The sequence below is a fragment of the Drosophila subpulchrella genome, unplaced genomic scaffold, assembly GCF_014743375.2.
Source record: "Drosophila subpulchrella strain 33 F10 #4 breed RU33 unplaced genomic scaffold, RU_Dsub_v1.1 Primary Assembly Seq354, whole genome shotgun sequence".
In the NCBI taxonomy this organism is placed as follows: Eukaryota; Metazoa; Arthropoda; class Insecta; order Diptera; family Drosophilidae; genus Drosophila; species Drosophila subpulchrella.
In genome coordinates this window covers 9,531,069-9,547,887 of record NW_023665577.1, presented here as the reverse complement: position 1 = coordinate 9,547,887, position 16,819 = coordinate 9,531,069, and the positions used below count along the sequence as shown (strand labels likewise).

Sequence of the window (16,819 nt, the reverse complement as noted above, 5' to 3'; positions counted from 1 at the left end):
TGTAGGTAATACTTGAGTAAAATACTAAAACATATAAAACTGCAAGATTAAATTTGAATCAATGTAAAATATATTAGATGCAATGCTAATCTTATGTAGCATTATCATTTTTTTATTTCAAGAAAAAGAATGTAACTATATTTTAAATCCATAAATTAACTATAATTAGTCCACTTTCATTTCCGTATGTAAAATAATTTTAAATCCCAATTGATAAAAATCAGAAAACATTATTTAAGTTGTCCATAAAATAAATAAATATATTTACTTGGATTTTTATTATTGAAGTAAAGTATGTTTTATTTAAATCGTTAAAAACATAAATAATATATCATTAAATTGAGTTGATATTAATTGTGAAATACCTATTAATAATAACAAAAAACACTTTAGTATTGACATTCGTTTTGCAACCTGGCAATTGCATCACTCTGCACCTGCATATCTCTGGCCGGCAGAAAGTTTTGCTCAATTGGCAGTGCGCTGGCCAACAACAACTGTTTGTTAACAAAGTTAACAACTGAAGCGGTTATCAGACGAGTCGAGTGTTTCGTAATATTTTTGGCCCGCTCTTATCGAAGAACCGGCGAGTGCAAGCCACCTAGCCACCAACAAAGGCCAAAAAACAGGCACAACTTCCGTTGGCAGTTTGGTTATCGGGCCTCACGTGCTTGTTGCATTGAAAATACAGAAAACTCAGTTCGCCGTTTGCTTTTTGGCCCGATTAGCCAGCGGGCTATCTTTATCTGCTGCCATTTAGCGGAACGCATTCAGCTGCGTTCCCCTTTTCTTGGCCCCAACTTGCGTGGCTTTGTTTGGCCAACTGTATAGTAGCTGTGCGATGGCCATATCAACGCACACGTGTCATTCGCAAATCGCGACTTTGGCACGTCCCACATTTAGCGAAGCCCCTCGATCTTGGAGCCTGACATTAATCTCAATTTTTGCATTTTTCGCACAGCTGCGTGCACTTGAAGTGGCAAATCGCTGGCAATCTGTTTGCACTTTTTTCACTCTTTGTGTTTATATTTTTTGCGCAGAATCACAGACAATAGTTCGTGTCTTTTGTGCTTTATTTCTAATTAGCTCATTATACGCGACTTAATTGCTCATTGTCGTCGACGTTACTCGCTTCTCTAATCGTCGACTGGCATTCGATTGCAGATGCATCGCCGGCGCATCTAAGTGCGCAGTTAGCAATCGCCCTCGCGGATTTCGATTGCGACAACTCGAACGGATTGCCAATAATCGCCCGTGTTCCCATTTCCGATTTCGATCAAATGGGGGTGAACCATATATAAAGAACAAACTCAAGTTAAGGAGCTATAAATGTAAAATGATGTCTAATGGCCATATGACACTGGCTTTAATTTCAACTAACTATCTGGGTTTATTCAAAAAAGTCTTGGTAATCTAAATATATCTGTGTTTTGATAAAATATACAAGTTCACATAATATTGCTAAGCTGCAAAACCTTTTCTTCTAATCCAGTGGAAAACATCCACTCAATTATAGTCTTATGACACTAACTTAGACTTCGACTAACTGACTAGATATACTGAAAAAAGTCATATCATATTGCATGATTAATTTCCTAGGCTACCTTAACTTTATCAAATAAATCCTGTAAGTTTCTCAAAATGTAAGCATGTCCCCTAGGTCCATATGCAAATCTAGGTTGATAGAAGATATTTTTATAGTTCTAGGATATTATCACTTAGAATGTGTATTGTTTATACTTCCTATTTAGCTGAAGAAGGCTACTTAAAACTGAAAAACCTGTTGGCTGTTATAAAACGAAATAGAGAACACGAGGCAACCAAAAAATGCATAAAATTATATATTTTTGAAAGTAAATGCCCATGTCGAGTGGCACACATTTCGCGCAGATTTTATTTCCCCCATCCCCAGCCCCTCGTTGGGAGGTGAAAATTCCTTGAGTGCTTTTTATGCACACGTTCAACAATGAGGAAATCTTTACGAGCACATCTGCCGCATAAAGTGTCCGACTTTTGGACCGGTGGCAAAGAGTTAAGACCCGGCTGCAATGGAAGTTCCAGTCTCGGTCGCAGTCGCAGTCAACTTGTTGTAGCCGGCAATTAATTACGCCGGTTGACAGTTAACTTGGGCTGCCGTTTCGCTTGCGGTCGCTTTACTATTTGATCTTTGCACTTCGATGGGAGGGGGAAAGGGGAAGGGGAACCGGGAAGTATATGGCCTAGCCACGCCCACTTTGTCTTTCTAAAAAATAATAAGAGGGAAAACCAAGTTGACATTTGTAAGCCCTGCTAATTGGTTTGGAAATCCAAGACAACCGACGACCCCAAATCATATTTATAAGTCATTAGCTCCAGGTCTACACTAATTTACCTTCCCCTATTTACGTTTCTATTATTTTATTTTTGCTTTTTTTTTTTGGGAATGAGGTCAACTTGGCCCGAATGCAAGAGGAAAACTGTCGAAGCGTTAAGCAACTAACTGCGAGGCAGGTTGAAGCAGTTGGGGCAATAATCAGCCAGCCAACCACAGCAGCAAAACAATAAAAATAACAATAACAGCGGGCCCTCTTGTTTATGCAACTCACGCATCAGAAGGAACGGCGTCGGAAAAGTCGGCAAAGTGTATAGAAATTTTCCACTTTTCCGCTGTCAGTTTGGCGTTTTGTTTTACATCTCACTGGAGGGGGGTTGGGGGAGTGGGTTAATGGAAAAACTTTGGATTCAATTAGAGAAGAGAAGCGGTGAGCAGGGGGCCAAAGGGCAGGCGACACAGACAGAGATACAACAGCTACTAAAAGATACAAAGATACAGTTGAGGCACTCGACTGTGAAGTTCAAATTACAAATTGGGTAACAATTGGAGAACTCGCAACTAATAAACGATATTTCTGAACTCTTGACTCGCGCTCCATTCCGATTCCAATTTCATTTTCAATTCCAATTTCAATTCCAATTCAATCAAGCCACCAGGGCCGCAATTATGTAATGCTCGAGACTAGAGTGTGTATAGCATATCTCTCGAAGAATCGAGTGAGCGGGACAAGGTCTCGCCTTAGCCATCTATTTGGCTGTCAGCATTTGGGTCTTTAAGCCCCAGCCACAAAATGTAAAATGAAAAATGAGCAAAAAATGAAAACTAAAAACTGAAACAACGAAAATTGTTTACAAAACGATACGCTTGGCCTCAGCGACACCCGGAGACCCAAAAAGTCGGGCCAAATGGGCGCCACTCCCAGAACCCCGACTTCCAAATTCAAATCCAGTTTAAACAGCAGACAAAAATGAAAAAAAAAAACCTCTATGAGCTTAAAAACCGAAAATCAAAAACCGCGCAGGCGCGGCAGTTTTACTTTTTCGTTTACCGTTTTGCCAGCTTGCCACATAAATTTTGCAGCACATTTTATGCAAGCCGCAAAGTAAAATAAAAACAATGAGGGGAAATCCAGCTTTGCATATTTGCAACGCCTGATTAACTTATAAGGTTTGACATTTAAGTACTCATGTATGCTATTAAATTCCATCTGGGCATTATTCTATTTTAATTCCTCCCGAACATGTGTTCGCACCCTTGTCGTTGAATATATCTGAGTATTAACTATTAACATTAAGCAACACTTGCCAACATGGAACACGGAATGGGGAAAATGTGGAAAAAGTGTCCGAAACATCGTTTTGCGGGGAGCATGAGCATGCAATTTTCCAATTTGCTTAATTGCCTCACTTTTTGCAAGCAGCCGGCAATTTTATTGTGGTACAACTAATGGGAAATTGGTCTTGAGACGGGGTTTTTCTCGTCTGCGACACAACACAAATCATTTTTGGAATTCTAATTGAGTAATTAGCTGACTTTGTTGCCCTGAACTACTTTCGAATGAGTTTTCCATTTTACATTTTCCATTTTCCGTTTTACGTGCATAAAATGTATCTCTAAATGTGTCACATATTTTCGGCATTCTGCGTGGGCCACTCTGGCTATTAAATTTACATATTCCAATCGAATATGCAGCTGCATTTGTGTGTGTGAGTGTTTGATGTTGCCCCACGAATGCCGACACCCACACATTAACCTTCTCTTGAATCACTTTGAGCCATTTAATTAGCCATGAAGGCCTCCCACCGGACGAGTGAATAAGTGAATGAATGAATCACTTGGCCAAATAGCGCCTGTTAATAACTTTCAAAGCCGATTTCATGGCTGGATTTATTCCCCTTCCTTTCGCTGGTCAGAAATGCGCTTTGATGCAAAAGCCAGTGGCCTAATGGAGGCAACTTAATAAGCTCATGACTAAATAATTTCCTTTCAGGCCCAGTTGTCTCAAGGCCTTGACAAATTCGATGACAAATTCGCCCTAAATGATTGCCCGTAGCCGCCGCTCAAAAATGTCTCAAGATGCCTCAACAAGAGCCGAGTACCGAAATCTCAAGATTGATTCACTCGAGTGCCGAGGGCCACTTGAAAGATGCCCGATTCGGGTTATTCAAAGTGCATGTTAAATTAATTATGCGCTGAAAATAAAAAGCGGCACGGGTAAAACAAAACGAAAATTAACCCAAATGCGGCATTTACTCAAACAAAAAGGAACAAAAGCCGCTCAAGTAGCTGCTCAAGTCATTTTTATTTCTTCGCTTTTGCAGCAGTCGAGGGAAAAAATCTTTTAACACTTTAAGCAGACGACAAGCCGATAAGCAGCTACCAAAAAAATAAAGGAAACATGTGTATGGAAAAGGCTACTTTAGGGCCGAAAATGGAAATACCCTTCAATATGGATTTAAATATTGGCTGGAAAAATAATAGTTTCTTTTGATTTTAAAATTCTTTCTTCAACAATATACCTACAATGAAAGGATAGGATCCTAGTAACATTAAATTGAGTTTATTTAAACATAAAAAAAATATTTTATTATATCTATCTGTCTTATAAAAGTAATAAAATATAAACTTGCATTACTAATTGGCACATGTATTCCCAAACCGGTGCTCAATAATCCCAGTAATCCCACTAGGGTATAAAATCAAATCAAGTGAGGAAAAATAAGCGAATCCAGGAACAATCGGCCCACATGGGGATCGCACATCAATTTATTAAAAGTTGAATGCCATCCGCAGTACGAGTATTTGAGTATCTGAGTATATATGAGTGTATCTGAGTATTTGCCGGACTTATCGCGATCGGAACGGACGTTGTCTTGGCCTGGTCATTTGCCTAAATGAGTTGGCAAATAAATAAAAAGACGGCTTACATACCTGCAGTCTGCAGCCAAGGCGGATTACAGGTAAAGTGGGTGTGGCCAAAGGTGAAAGAGCCAACGTATTAAATTTAATTTTATGACACTCACTTCTTGCTGAATGCACTTGATGTGATTTTCGTCTTTATTTGTATTTCCCCACCTGAATGTGAATTAGTTGCCGTCATAATAAAACCGTTTAACTTGCCCGCTGTGACATTTTAGTGGCAATTAAGTGGATAGCATAGGCGACTTTGTTGCATGCAACAAATCGAGCCCGAGTTGTTGGCCAATTTTGGTCTGTTGGCCAGCCAACAAGCCGGCCGGTCTGGGTTTTAGCCGGGCCATAAAGCAAAACCAGCTGTCTCGCAAGCAAAACTCGGCTTGCATTTTCCACTTGGCAGCTCCAAATTTGGCCATTCCTCGTTTGTTGTTAGCTGTTTGTTGTTCGCAGTAGGCCGGGCCAGACAATTTGGCATTTTATGCAACAGAAACTGCCTGCTGCAATCGGCTGCAACTCTTTCGATTTTGTTGTCATAAGTCCGCTGATTCCGCTGAGTGTCGGCTCGAGTTGTCCGAGAGTTGAGAGTCGAGGCATAGTCATCAGGACAGACAGAAAGACAGATGGACAGACAGACACATCGGGCATTAACGCACTCCAATTTGGTCAGCGACCAGGCCAGAAAGCCGAAAACAGGCGCCTCTGTTTTAGCCGCCGAGTAAAAGGCTAATTGAAGTGGAAACAATGACCTTTCGCTGTGTAAATTAGTCACAAACAATTTGTGTGGCACTCGCTTTGATCGCCTGTGCCCAAATAAGGTTAACTCTGTTTAATATTTATTAAGTGCGAATTAAGTGACTCGAATTAAAAGTGATGGATTTGGGATGCGATGGGGCCGTTCACTTGGCCAAAGAGTTCGTGGCTGACAGGGGAGTTCTCTTATAAAAACTATATAAATTTGCGAAAATTATTAAATATTTTAATATGTATGTGCTTTTTACATTAATAATTCGGTTTTAAGGAAATTTTATGACAATTGGAAATTTTTTGGATTTAATTATAATGAGATTGATTCTTTTTTGAATAAAAATAACTATAAAAAAATATTAGATTGAAAACATTATAGAATTTAAATGAAAATAATGTAATTAATTAAAATACTTAAACAGAAACAAAAATCATCCATAATAATCAAGGCTCTAATATTTCTATGGTCGACAACCATTGAAGCACTATCAATTCCAAAACAAGTTTTAGTTTTTAAGGCTTATTGCCTTTTAAGTAAGCGAAAGAATTAAATCTCTTCCTTACACCTCACTCCAAATACAATAACTGATGGAGATTATATTGATTGAAACCACATAATAATACATTCCTTATGCAAAACTAAAAGATAAGCTAATGACGAACATCGTTTGGAATAAAAATCGATTGAGTAGGTAATGGATTTTAAGATCAGCTGAGTGATCATCGAGGTAATTGCAGGCCGCAGGTGAAGATCAGATCACTATTGGATCAGAGTGATCTCCCCAATCGATCTGAGCTTAGACATCCACATTTCCTTGTTGCGATCACTGCATTGCCAATTGTGTTGCCACATCGTGATATAATCGACAAGCTGGCTGCCATATTTGTGGTATCCTCGGCGTGTTCGAGGCTAATCAGCCGCTTGTCGATCGCGAATAACATGCAAACTAAGTACGAGGAGTGGGGTATGATATTGAGATGCAGTATATGAGATATACATATATATGGTTGCCACATCAAAGTCAATGCCACCAGGCAGCTAAGTTAAGTAGCCACGCAGCTCATTAATCAATGCCTCGCAAAACAAAGAAACCAAAGGCGGGCGAATAAAAAGCCAACAAGCGACACTTCCTCAACCCCAGCGACTCACGCCCCCAGTTAACTGAAACAATAAAGATGACGCCGCCTTCAGAGGAACTTCTAATTACTCGTTAATTTTCTGCTTAGTCGCTCTTTCAGCCCCTGTGAATGAATCACTTGTCGATTTCGTAAATTATTACCTCATGCCCGCTGTTGTCCGACTGCTGAGCGGTAAAAACATGGTAAAAAATTATAAAAAAAAATAAAAAACAAAGGGGAAAAATGGCAAGGAGACAGCAAGAAAAATGCATTTGCAGTCAAGGCAGGGGAGGGCCAAATGGAAACAAAAGCGAATCAAGTTAATTGCCGTTAATTTCGCCATGGCACATTGGTAACAAGGAAGGTCGCCATTGCCATCGCCGATGGCCAACAACAATGGCAAAGTCAACTGAAACAACTTCAACAACGACATCGACAGCGTTGCAATGTCTGAAATCAAATGAAATGCGTAAATTGCTCGAGAGCTGGCTTCACTTGGGATGTCGAAGCAAAGTAAAGCCAATGCCAATGGCATTACCAATGCAATTGCCACACAGAAAGAAATTGCAGTTACCTACATCAGCAGCAGGAAAAATATCTAAATATATCCATATCATAAAAAAGGGAAAGGAATTACGAATACACTGGTATATAGTAATTCCATTATGGGTGATTAATCAAAAAAGATTATAAAACCAACCTCAAAAGAAAAATGATAGGGATTGCTTCTATTGAAATTATTTTTAATATACTCACATCATATATGATAAATGTACTTTTTTGGTTATGAGATGAAACCGTATTATTAATCATGTTAAAATTAATCACCATCAGTAGGCATAGATTGTACTAAATTTGTGATTTACATTTTGATTTTACAAATTGTTAAATACATCCAATCATTTTAAACTAGTTTCCGGGGTGAAATATATTTCAAAGGTGATTGTGTTTACTTTTGGGAGAATTCCGAACTATTATCCACATCCAAAGATCACGATAAGGTGAACGGCTGATTTTTTATCACATCTTTGATGGATGCTTCGTTACAAAATCATTTACTATAACCAAAGATCCCGAAGATCACTGGCAATCGCTCGCTTCCAATGTTGATCAATGAGTTCGATTAATCTGTGAACTTTTGGCAAGACAAACAACGGATCATGAGATCGTTCGAGAGATCATGATTGCAGGCCAGCCAGCATATAAATTGCCACATGGCTAATGGTGGCTTATGGCTGCGGAACCATCGATCAAGTGCCATGGAGGGATCGGCTAATAAAGCCAACAAGCTAACTTCTAATGACTCGCACAGCACACATTGCGCATACGCCCCGTGAGCCAGAGTTTCGCTCGACATTTCGGGGCCGCACAACCCACATTTAATGCTCATAAACAATCGGCAGCAGCACTTATTAGCAGCTCAATGAAATTGTATCATTAACTCGGCGGAATCGCGCCGAGGGGCGCAGCTTTTATTTCTTGCAATAACGAATCGAATGCCACTTAACCTTGAGATGCAAAAAAATCAAACTAAAAGCCACAGCCAAGCTCAGTGGAACCAATTTTGAAAATCCGCTCACGAAAACAATTGCAAAAAGTCATTAAATAAACCAGAAACCAAAAGTGCGACACACAAAACCGATTCAGCAATCGACGAGTTGCATTCAAAAGTGGCCTCAAAAGCCGAGCAGAACACAGAAAAATACAGAAAAAAACACATAAAACTAGACAGAACCTCAAACAACGAAAAGAGCAAACTGCATTGCAAATTAGCTAAGCGGAAACCGCGCCATGGAAAAACTAAAATACTGAAAAAACTGAAAAGCTTGAAAATGGCAAGGACAAAGGCTGCTTGGCTGGCTGCCTGCCTGGTTGGTTGGAAAAACACATACTCTGCACACGGCAGTGCCAATTAATATGTTTTATGATTTTACGAGGCGGGCTCGGCCCACCAAAGACAAGCGGCCAAATGCCAGCCAAGGAAAATTCGCATGTAGCCGGCAGCACAAACTGGCAGCTCAAATGGCACTAAAATGTTTTCCTACTCCATGGACCTCAAGCTGGCAATGAAGATGGAGTTTGGATGCGTTTGGGAGCCCGGCTAGGAACGAAAGACTAAAGACTGGAGACTGAAGACTGGAGACCCAAGACCCCAGCCGAAGGCAGGTCTCTCCATCTTGGCATCGAGATACATTAGGAACGCCCCTTAATGGCCAGTTAACCGCCTCCAAATGCCTTTGGAGCAGCTGAAGCCACAGCCAAAGTAGAATGCAATAAAAATCGGTTAATAATGTTTTTCACAACGCCATTTCAGCCATGCAGAGAGCCAAAATATAGGTTAGCTGCATTTATCAAGGGGAAAAGGGGGCCAAAAGCGAAAAGCAAAAGCAAAGAGCCATGGGCCAGGCACTTGGCTTTAATGTTGATGATCAGGCATCATGTTGTTGCCGGCAAACGCAGCGTTTAACCTCTGCCAACTTGGCTTGTAAAAGAAATGGGGATTGGTCTCTGAAAAAAGAACTAGAAAACTACGAAATACTTATACCTATACATACATCTTCATTCAACAAGTTTTGGGGAACAAACTTTTATTTCTGGCATTGGAAATCAATTTCCTTTGGCCAAACAAATGCCACAGAAATCGTTCTCAATTATTTCGCCACCATTCTCACGTTTGAGGGAAATTCTTCGGCCTCCCTGGCCATTTTCCGCACTCTAACTCCAACTCTAAGGCTAAGTAATGTGGCAAGACTTACGAGCATCATCATCGGCCGCCGAGCCAATGGTACAAATAGCACAAAAAAGCAGCACAAGTAATTTCAAGTTGAATTTTTAACGCTTCGCTTTTGGTTCGGCGCTGCTTTTCTTGGGGCTGTGGCAAAGCTTTGGAAAATCATTTTAAAGTGCATCACCTGGTGGGGCTAAAAATGGGGAAAACGGGCAAAAGGGGTGGGGCCTGCAACCACAAAAACAATGCACAGAACCATTAGCTGCCGACTGAGAAAAGAAGAGAAAAAAAGGGGGAACCACAACATTAACCATGATTTTTATTTTCCCATTTTGCTTTTCTCGAATTTTGTAGGCCAACATACGAGCAGCGAGCAATTTCTGTTATCTTTTGTAAATCATTTTGTTGCCACTCCGAGCAGTTGCAACTTGCAACTTGCAGCGTGGAGAAGGAAAGAAGCTTACAGCTCCACTCCACTCGACTCAACTGGCAATTATTATTGTTGCCTAGATACCTGAATATGAGAGTACGAGCGACGTCCCTGGTGATGTGATGCACGGATTGGAATTAAACCTACTTGATAGGTAGATCACCCAACTAAAAGTGTCTATTCTTGTTTTTCCTTTACCGTTTCAAGTTGCCACCATGTACTGCCATCAAAACATACCTGCAAAAAAGAGAGAAAAGTATTGGTTATTTACTTGAAATCACAAGTCACAACAGTTTGTAAATGTGTTTTAGAAATGGAATATATATATATAAAGTGTGACAAAATTTCTTTAAAAATCATTTTAAAAGTAAAATAAATTGCAAATTTTTCTTAAATGAAAAATATTTTAACAAAATAAACTTCTTATAAAAATGTAAGACTCTTAAATACCCCTAAAGTCTTAAACTAAAATAAAATATTAACGAGCCAAAAAATCTGTTAAAAAACATCAGTTATAAATCTAAAGTGTAAACAAAATATTTATATATTTCTAACTTGATAATAATATACTTATAATCCATTTAGATCATTAACATAATCTTCTTACAATCATATATTATTTCTAATGCCCATCAAGAACGCTTCAGCTTATGATAATTACTATTTTTTTGAGCATCCAGTGGATTGGAGTTTATCAAGTAGCCCCCAGCATTCCACTAGTTTTTCATCCACCCGATTAAAATGCCATAATCAAAACTTCATGCCTGAACATGGCCTGATAAACATAGAAGTATACAGTTCTCAAAAGGCGGACAGTTGATGGGGCAGTCAGTCGGTTGATGTTGCAAATGCATCTGCTGCTGAATAACTGAATGCAGAATGCTGGGTGCTAACAAATTGATATCTCTTACATGATGATGATATTTTTTGCTCGCTGCTAAAACTATTTACACATTGTTCACATGCAATCCGCTTACGTGGGCGGCCTGGGGCGGGTGGTCGAGTGGGCGTGGCCGGGGGATGGTCGACAGCATGTGCAAACATGTATCTGCATCTGTATCTCGAAGTGCACAAGTATTTGTATCTGTATGCCTTTATGTATGCCCAAACGATTTCAGTTTTTGCCATTTTCGCTTCTATGGAAATCATTAAAAATGCAACTGAAACTGTTGGTGTTGATGCCGGCGATAATGTTGTTGTTATGGGTCTCTTATTGTTGATATCGTTTGTTGAATGATAATTTCCATTATGACTTTACTTGGAGGGGCAGTAAAAATGAAAACTCCCGTCTCGGCGGATTTGTTACGCTCGGTTGCGTTGCATCTTTTTTGTTTTTTGTTCAGCTACAGATACTTTTTTCAGAGATACAAAGATACAGAGATACCGAGTGTGTGCGTTCAATCATTTGTCTGCCTCTTTCATGTCGGTTTCTCTATTAATTAATTCAAATTGACATTGAAACCCGGCAACAATAGCAGGCAGCAACAAATTGGAAAACAAGCTTCTAATGATTAGTTGCATGCCTCTTTCAGCCCGCTAACAATGTGCAAAATGCTGTTTGCGTTGGCAATTCCGATGCCTCCTCTTCGTTTTCCACAGAAGCACTGTGCTGTCGTTTTCACACCGTCTTTTTATTAACATTTTCCCTGTTTGCCATTGCCACTTTATAGCCACTGCACCGTGGCTTCCTCTTCCAATTGCCCAAGGCCGAAGCTTTGAGGAAGTCGAAAATGAAGTGGCTAATTCGCAGTGAGCGATTGCAATGTCATTGATCAAACAAGGGGATTTTTTCGGTGGTCTTGAGAAAGCAATTAAGTCAATGACTCCATTTGGAAAAAAATTATTTCTAGGCTATAGACCTTTAATACAGAAAATGCTGACTTTCTTTTGGTATATCTCTCTTATACGTTGAAAAAATAATACATATTTGTTTATAAAAAAGGAATACTAAAATAAAATGCATATTTAAATATTGATTTCATTTGAAAATCTATTTAGGAATTTATAGTTAAAGTTTAGTTTTTTATGGGAGCATAGGCTCACCTTAAGTGCATTTAATACAAGTTAAAAAAACAATAAAAGTGAAACTTTTGCTTATTAAAATTGCTTTAAATATTTTAACTTTATTTTCTTCTAAAATTTTTTTTTGAAATTTAACACATTTTTATACATTTTAAAATATTAATTTATGCAGATAACCCAATTACAAATTGATAGCAATAGGTTACTTTTTTATGGGCCATCAGCTAACCTTAATTGCCTTTAATGCAACATTATGGCCACCTCAAAAGGTAAAAAACACTCAAACTGAAAGCTCGCCCAAAGAGAATTAAGCACTCGCCAAGCTATAAAATGTTTATATAGAAATTCAGACGGCGTAATCAATAAATAAATTTTCTATTTATGCAACAGCCTCGGCAGCGTTGCTCTGTCTCTTTCTTTTTAGTATTCCTATCTCTGTCTTTCTGGTGCGGCAGCAACATCAATGCAACAACAGCAACTGGCAACATAACGGGCCCAGAGCGACCGACCGGCAACTTGTCATGAATACGAATACATATAGATAATACAATATGGTATGGTATGGTTTGGTATGGGGCTGTGGTTGGGGATCGGAGGGTCTGGGGACTTACATAGTTGCATGTGGAGAACACACGTATAGAGATACACATTTATTTTTTATTTTTCTCGCTTGTTTTCCTTTTTCTGTATTTTAATTTATGCAAATAAATTTCCACTTTGCACTGAAATCAAAGCGAATTAAGTGCGAGTGATAGAAAAGTTGTCGTGTTGCAACAGTGTGTGTCTGCTTGTGTGGGTACCGTTGTTTGTGCCACTTTGAACGGGTTGAGATTTTCGATTTTAATGCATTTATTTTTCATTATGTATAGAGATTCGTACATATTGTGCATATATCTTGGCCGGCCGGCGTCGATTGCTGTTGACATCTATGGCTATTGGATTTTATGGGTGTCGTGTTGTTCGAATTGTTGTAGGTGTCGGCGTCGCGATCGCGAGACTTGGCAAGTGCGTGTGTTGCATGTTGTGTATGTCTTGGGTGCCGCGTTAGCTGGGAAACTTGTTTGGCCCGCTGACCGATGACAACGCCTCTAAGTAGTCCAAGGTGCGTGAAATAAATTTTCCGAGTCGCCTGTCCAACTAATTTGATTCCACTTTGGCCTCGTCGCGATTTTCCTTTTCGGTGATTTTTTTGTGGTATATGCACTCGGAAAAAATCTCGAAATAAATATAAAAATAACATTTAAATGCTACTGATTTCCCTCAACACATCTAACATCTTTTTAAAATTGATTTATATAGTTTAAAAGATCACATAAAAAGATATTGCATGTTATGTCAGTAAAGTATAAATTAATTTGTTATTTAAGTGACAATTTAGATTTAGGGTGACCATACTTTAAAAACAAGTATTAACTGTAGGTGCTATGCAAGCATTATAATAATTATTATATCATTATTATTTTCACGTTAAAATAGCCCATTAAAATCAAACATAAATGTTGACTGCAACACAACATTATGAGCAATATCCCAAATTGAAAGCACCTTTTACCGCCTGCTGCCTTTTGCCCAACCCCCATAATTTGCCACTTTTGCATGACAATTTCGCTTACACTGTTGCAGTGCGAATAATCTGCTCGATATATGGCAAATATATATATGCGACACGACACGTCACGCCATTGCCGGCCACGCCCCTTTAGACTGAGTCAGAAAAAAAGGCTGAGGCGGAGTTGCTGCCTCGGATATGTAAGGAAAATTGCGTAAATTAGCATAAATTACGGGATAGGTTAAGTGGAAGTTGAAAAGCGTGTACGCAATCGCCTTGAAAAATGTGCAGCGGAAATTTAAGCATAAATTGCTGACCATGACGGTCAGGTGAGGACGTTGAGGGGGTAACCCCGGCTGACCGCTAATTAAGTGGAAATTTATGGAATGAAATTACACTGCGCCTGCTGCCCGACAGCATAAAAATATGATTTTCACTGAACATGTATGCATGCTGCCCTGTTGCTCCGGTGTCGGCAATTTTCCGACAGCAATTTGAATAAAATTGAATTAAATTTAACTTTAAAACACACGAATACACACACACACCCACACGGGCAGCTCAATTATTTTGATGGCCCAAAATCTGAGGGATTATGTAACGATGGACAGGGTGGGCCCTGGCTTAAGTTAATTTGGGGCCTTTAGTCCTGACCGCAAAGTAATTTACTGGCTGCAATCGAAGTGTAGAGCTGGGCAGTTTTCAATTTCCGCAAGAAAATTGTAAATATTGGTCGGGGGTAAAATGGAATAATGAAAACTAAAATTGTATTACGCCAGTCATGTTCACTGGCCAATAAAGTTGTTTCCTTTTTTTTTCATCGTTTATTGAACTACCCGTGTAAACATCAAAGTTAATGAAATTGCGATCAACACTTTGTTTCGCTGGTAGACAGGTGTAAACCATATAAAACAGGCATGCAAATGAGGAGCCTGCGTGGCCAGAGATTGTTCGACATGTAATTAAGTTGGGGGAAATTAACGCTTGATTTCATTTAACATCCATTGGTTCAGAAGCGACCTGCCTGCCATTGATATAATTAGTAGATACGAATTCGAAATTCATAGTCAAGGCATTATGAATTTAAGTGGATAAGTAGAGGGAGACTTCCATAATTTAACTCAAAACTACTAAGTGAGTAACAATGGATTTAAATATACCTTTGTCCTAGGACCTTAGGGTTATTTAAACCTTAATATCATCCGTTCAGCATTGGATGTCATTCAACTTGGGGCCAGCTTTTGTTTACTTCGAAATTGTATATAAAGGTTTTGCTATTAATAAATAATCCATTATTTAATAACCACCTGTTGGGATATTATTAAAGGTAAGGAGATATTTATAAAACCTTTTCAAGCATTGTTGAAAATGCTGTATTTAAAGGTTGTCGACATGAAAATATATCAAGTTCCCTGGGCCATTGAAAGCGAAAGGGGGCCATTAACATTTGTAGATTAAATTAAAATTTATAACAAATCGAAACTTGAATACCGCCGGATGAGACATTTCAGGCGATTTGCATACGGGGCTGCATAATTCATACCAAAATGCCACAGCGAAATCAATCTGTGTAGCATTTAACATTTTATCGCAGCTCGTAGATCTCTCTTGGAAGTCGAGAGTCGGTGGCAAACGAGGCCTCTGGGCCTTTTGGCTTAACTGCAAACTGGTTTTGGCCTTACGGCCACCCCGAGAAAAACAAAAATACAGAAAACACGTTGCACGTTACAAATGAATTACGGTTTTCGGCTTTCGGCTTTTGGCCGGTTCTCCGGCGATCTGCCAGGCAAACCAGTTGGCGGCTCAAATTAATAAACTTGTGCGGGAAAATATGTGGCACGGCTGCAGCTCGGCATGTGGGTTATGTTATGGCGAGATGGCTAAAAATAACTCCATCTCAATGACAACGCGGCGTATGCTTGATATGCACTTTGCGATAACTTCTTGGCCGCCCAAGTGAATGGATATGGGTTTTCCTTCGCTATTCACCTTTTACTGCCTGCCTGCCTGCAAAAAGCGTTGGTTTTCCACTGTTTTGATTGAATTATGCTTTGTATTTTTTGCGATTACGGCACACTTTGCAGTTGGCCTCGTGGCGCCGGCAATTGCACAACAAATGAAAAACCGAAAGTGAACTTGCGACTTTCATTTTTTTGTTCAGCCTTTTGACTGCCACCGTCTTAAGCCGCTTAATTGTGTTCGCGTCAAAAATTGTTTGGCTTAATTTACCCTGACAGCTCATCGGAGGAGCCGAGGGCCCTAGAGACTCCAGCTACAGTAGAGCCTCATCTGTGAGAGATACACTTCCCCCTCATTTCTGCATCATTTTTCCCGCCAACCAAGTGAAAGTCGAAATACTTTATGTTTCAAGTTCGTTCGCTTTTGTATGCGGAAGTTGGTTCACTCAAAATGATTTGATTACGATCCCAACGCAAGTGGTTGGGGGAGAAAAGCTGAAACTGAAAAAACTGAAAAACAAAAACATGAATGCATCAAATTGTGAAAATGCTTTAAATGCTTTTCCTTTCTGTCTTTCTCTCGTGCACTGCAATCAGTCAGTTGGCCACGGGCTGTGAAAAATCGTTTGGATTTGCTGACCCGAGTTGCCAACATCCAATTATCCTCAACTGCAGTCGCTTATTGGCTGCATATTAAAAAACATTTAAATCGAAGAGAGGGAAGTTAACCACGAAACCGCTTTGATCCGCAAGCAAACAAAAATATCGATATATTACAAAAATACTACGCTGAAGGGGAAGAAAATATTTCAGTATACCAAAGTTTACATATAACAATTTTACCATTAACGCTACTTAATGGTAAATAAACTGTGTATGTAAAGTTTCTGACACCTTAACAACACTTTTCAATGCTTATAATTTCTTTAAGTCTATTTTTTATTTATTTTTTGTTTGGTAGATTTTTTCTTGAAATGCAAGAAAAGAAAATACTTGAGTACACAGAAGTCCGCATATTAAAATGCAATCATGAATACAT

At 39.2% G+C, this 16,819-nt stretch overlaps 1 protein-coding gene across 1 annotated transcript in view; it reads right to left on the bottom strand.

Annotated features, from left to right (window-relative positions):
• LOC119559901 (zinc finger protein 704) overlaps positions 1-16,819 on the bottom strand; it is a 119,351-nt gene that overhangs the window by 72,808 nt on the left and 29,724 nt on the right. The gene's annotated exons all lie outside the window — the stretch shown is intronic.